A 5306-nucleotide genomic window follows, 5' to 3' on the forward strand; every position below is an offset into this window, starting at 1 on the left:
GCTGCTTCTGCGGCATATGGAGGTTCCCAGGCTAGGGGTCAAATCGGAGCTGTAGCCACTGGCCAACGTGGGATCCAAGCCGCGTCTGCAACCTACAACACAGCTCACGGCAACGCCGGATCGTTAACCCACTGAGCAAGGCCAGGGACCGAACCCGCAACCTCATGGTTCCTAGTCAGATTCGTTCACCACAGCGCCACAACGGGAACTCCTAAGGTTTTTTTTAAAAAGAAACATAAGATATGGTATTTACACGCTCAGATCTTTACAATAAGAAATCTGAAGTCAATAATGAGGTATCACCTCCCACTGGTCAGAATGGCCATCTTTAGTGAGTCTACAAATAACAAATGCTGGAGAGGGTGTAAAGAAAAGGGAACTCTCCTACACACTTGGTGGGAGTGGAAATGGGTACAACCACTATGGAAAACAGTATGGAGGTACCTCGGCAAATGAAATATAGAACTACCATATGATCCAGCAATCCCACTCCTGGGCACATGAACCTGAGTAGTATCCATGAGGACGCAGGTTCAATCCCTGGCCTTGATCAGTGGGTTAAGGATCTGGAGTTGCCATGAGTGGTGTAGGTTGGAGATGTGGCTCAGATCTTGCATTGGTGTGGCTGTGGCTGCAGCCGGCAGCTACAGCTCCCATTTGACCCCTAGCCTGGGAACTTCCATACGCCCACAGGTACGGCCCTAAAAAGATTAAAAAAAAAAAAAAAAAAAAAAAAAGCATCCCTATGTTCACTGCAGCACTATTCACAACAGCCAAGACATGGAAACAACCCAAATGTCCATCAACAGATGATGTGAATTAAGACGATGTGGTACATATACATAATGGAATACTACTCAGCCATAAAAAGGAACAAAATCCCTTCACAGTTCAGTGGTTAACAAACCCAACTAGGATGCAGGTTCAATCTCTGGCCTCATTCAGTGGGTTAGGGATCCAGTGTTGCAGTGAGCTGTGGTGTAGGCCACAGACACAGCTTGGATCTTGTGTTGCTATGGCTGTGGCATAGACCAGTGGCTGTAGCTCTGATTCAGTCTCAAGCCTGGGAACTTCCATATGCCGCAGGTTCAGCCCTAAAAAAAGCAAAAAAAAAAAAAAAAAAAAAAAAACACTATGCCATGTGCAGCAACATGGATGGAACTAGAGACTCTCATACTAAGTGAAGTGAGTAAGAAAAAGAAAAATACCATATGATATCACTCATATATATGGAATCTAATATATAGCACAGATGAACCTATCAACAGAAAAGAAAAAAATCTCATGGACATGGAGAACAGACTTGTGGTTGCCAAGTGGGTAGGGGAGGGACTGGGAAGGATTGAGAGTTTGGCGTTAGTAGATGCAAACTCTTGCATTTGGCATGGATAAGCAATGCGATCCTGCTGTGCAGCACAGGGAACTATATCCAGTCACTTGTGACGGAACACGACAAAGGATAATGTGAAGAAAAGAATGTATATAAATGCATAACTGGGTCACTTTGCTGTAGAGTAGAAATTGACAGAACGCTGTAAATCAACAATAATAAAAAAATTTTTAAAACGAGAAGCTAAGTGATTTAAAAAAAAAAGAAATCTAAAGTCAAATCTTGGTTCTTGGCTCTATCTCTTGTTAACTGTGACCTCCATTAAATTTAACTTTTTTTTTTTTTTTAAAAAAAAGGTTGAGAACTTTGTCTAGATACTCATGTTGCAACAGAAGAAAGGGTGGGGGAAAATGTAATTGTAATGCATACATGTAAGGATAACCTGACCCCCTTGCTGTACAGTGGGAAAATAAAAAAATTATTAAAATAAATAAATTAATTAATTAATTTAAAAAAAGGAGCTTTCTCCTGAGCACAGGGTGCTGAGGATGACCCTTACCCCCATGTTTCTTTCTTTTTTTTTTTTGGCTTTTGTCTTTTTAGGGCCACACCCACAGCATATGGAGGTTCCCAGGCTAGGGGTCAAATCAGAGCTGTAGCCTCCGCAGCCACAGCAACACCAGATCTGAGCCACATCTCAACCGATACCATAGCTCACAGCAATGCAGGATCCTTAACCCACTCAGCGAGGCCAGCGATTGAACCTGCAACCTCATGGTTCCTAGTCGAATTCGTTTCTGCTGAGCCACAACGGGAACACCCACCCCCAAGTTTCTTCAGACTCTCCCTTCGCCTGGCCTCTGGGCCCTACCTTTTCCTGATAAGTACCCTGCCTCTCCATCTCCTTTGCTTTTTCCCCCCATTAACCCTTACATGCCAGGGCCACTTCCTAAGCCTCCTTCATTCCTTACTCTATTCCCTCCCACCAGGACATGACATTCAAATCACAATTCCAGGAGTTCCCAGGTGCAGCAGAAACGAATCCGAGTAGGAACCATGAGGTTGCAGGTTCAATCCCTGGCCTTGCTCAGTGGGTTAAAGATCCCGCATTGCCATGAGCTGTAGAGGAGGTTTCAGACGCAGCGCGGATCCCGCATTGCTGTGGCTCCAGCGTAAGCCGGCGGCTACAGCTCCGATTAGACCCCTAGCCTGGGAACCTCCATGTGCCGTGGGTGTGGCCCTAGAAAGACAAAAAAATTTTTAAAAATTTAAAAATCCACAACTGCAATCCCCAGCATCCATTCCCCACTGATGACCACCCAAACCATGGCATAATAACACCAGTAATAAATACTTATCAACACATAACATGTGCCAGGCAGGGCTGGGCCAACCCACAACAACCCACTGAAGCAGGTGCAATCGTCTGTGCTAGTGACCATATGTGCAAACTTAAGTAACTAAGCCCGAGATCACATGGCTATTAAGTGGCTGCTTTTCAACACTTCTCATTTCCAGCAAGATGAGAAACTAACAAGGGCTGCTGGCTGCCTCTCCCCAGTTTGACCCTGTATAAAACATGAAGGTGAAAGAGAGCTTGATGAATCTGACAGTAGCCAAGGAAATAAGAGGACAGCCAAGTGCCAACCAGGTGACAGATTCTGAAGAGGATCTTAGAGCCCCTTCGCTCTCTTTCTTTCCTTTTTTTCTTTCTTCCTTCCTCCTTCCCTCTCTCTGTCCTTCTCTTTCTGGCTGCACCTGTTTCACATTGAAGTTCCCAGGCCAGGATTCAAATCGGAGCTGCAGCTGCCAGCCTACGCCACAGCCACAGCCACATTGGATACGAACTGCATCTGCAAACTATGCTGCAGCTCGTGGCAACACCAATCCTTATTTCACTGAGCAAGCCCAAGGATCAAACCCACATCCTCACAGAGACAACATAGGGTCCTTGACCCACTGAACACAATGAGAACTCCCTTAGAGCCCTTTTCTTGGTTTCCACAGAGCTGTAACCAAGCAGGACCCTATGAGGCCATCCCAGAATAGACCCCCCCCTCCGCCTTTTGTCTGTAGGGGTAAGGTTAGGGTTAGGGTTACCCTACCTGCCTTTTGTCTTTAGAAAAACTTTAGTCAAAGAATTAATTTAACCAGAGAAGTGAGAACATACAGAAGGGAAAGAAAACAGTCAAGCAAGGAGTTCCTGTCGTGGCGCAGTGGTTAACGAATCCGACTAGGAACCATGAGGTTGCGGGTTCAATCCCTGCCCTTGCTCAGTGGGTTAACGATCCTGTGTTGCCGTGAGCTGTGGTGTAGGTTGCAGACACAGCTTGGATCTGGCGTTGCTGTGGCTCTGGCGTAGGCCGGCGGCTGCAGCTCCAATTAGACCCCTAGCCTGGGAACCTCCATATGCCGCGGGAGCAGCCCAAAGAAATAGCAAAAAAGACAGAAAAAAAAAAAAAAAGAAAACAGTCAAGCAAGACAAAATAATAATAAACACAATCAAGGACCTTTAGTTCTTCCTCAAGGACTATAGATAATATTCTGAGCCATGTCCTTTGAGCTGTTTTGCAGATACTGAAAGCCCCACACATGGTAGAAGTTAACTAAATGCTCCCCACAAGCATGCAGACAGCAGATGGGCTGGAACCAGAAGGTTGATGATGCTATTACCTCACCAGCCACCAATCAGAAGAATGTCCATGGGCTGATCACACAGCCCACACCCCCCTCCCTCATTCTCTATAAGCCTTTCCCTGAAAGCCTTTAGGGAGTGCGGGCCTTTTAAGCACTACCTGCCCTGGACTCCTTGCTTGATGCAATAAATGCTACACTTTCCTTCACCACAACCTGGTGTCCGTAGATTGGCTCAACTGCACCCAGGCAGGCGGACCCAGGTTTCACTTCGTAACAGGGGCCGGAGGTGAAACTGCCTGTCAGCCAGTGCTCCAAGGCAGAACAGCAGCAGCAGGACACTGGCTGGGCTGGGGAGCAGAGAACAGCAGGTGCACACAGACAGCCTGGCTCTGGGCACTTGTCCTCGCCCCAGAGCCTGAGGACAAGGGACTGTCTTCCAAAGAAGACTTGGAAAGAGCAGTGCCTGAGGGTTAAGCTCAGCCAGGCTCCTCAAGGACAGGGAAATGAGCACTGGTGGGGAAAACAAGCAAGACCTTATGGGGCCTTCTTGGGACAGGCCCTTCCCCCATAGCTTCTGTTTTAGCTCCTCTCTGAAGTACCCAGATAATAATACCTGATGCCTTCATTTCCTGGCCTGGCACAGTGGGTTAAGGATCCAGGGTAGCCACAGCTGGGGTGTAGGTCATAGTTGTGGCTCAGATTTGATTCCTGGCCCAGAAACTTCCATATGCTGTGGGTGAGGCCAGAAATATACATATAAATATACTCTATATATACATATATCTGATGCACATTTCCTGAGTTCTTTCTTACATGAGAAAACCCCCACCAAATGCAAGAGGTTAACTACTTGATGACCGTGGTGATCACGTAGCCCCGAGACCTCCTGGAGCCTAAGGATTGATCACGTTAACCGCTGTGACACGGCCCTGTTACCTCAACATCAACCAACGAGAGAACTGGGAATGAAGGAATCACATACCCTGTGACCGCCCCCCTCATCTGGCCTTTGAAAATGCTTTGCTGAAATCCTTCAGGGAGTTCAGGGTTTTGCAAGGGATAAGCCGCCCATCTCCTTGCACGGCTCTGCAACAAACCTCTCTCTGCTCCAAACTCCAACATTTCGGTACTGTCTGGTGGCCTCACTCTCCCTGGGGCACACAACCGTGTGGTCGATACCAGTGTGCTCCAGCTTGACACGCCAGAGCGCTGACCTGAAGCAGACACCTCCACGTACAGACATCTCAACACTTCACAGAATACACACCGTGGCCAGGCCTGCCAGCGCTTCCTCTGGACCCACATCACCAGCCAAGAGGATGAGCCCTCCTGGAAAGGT

This window comes from Sus scrofa, chromosome 16 (assembly GCF_000003025.6).
Source record: "Sus scrofa isolate TJ Tabasco breed Duroc chromosome 16, Sscrofa11.1, whole genome shotgun sequence".
Lineage (NCBI taxonomy): Eukaryota > Metazoa > Chordata > Mammalia > Artiodactyla > Suidae > Sus > Sus scrofa.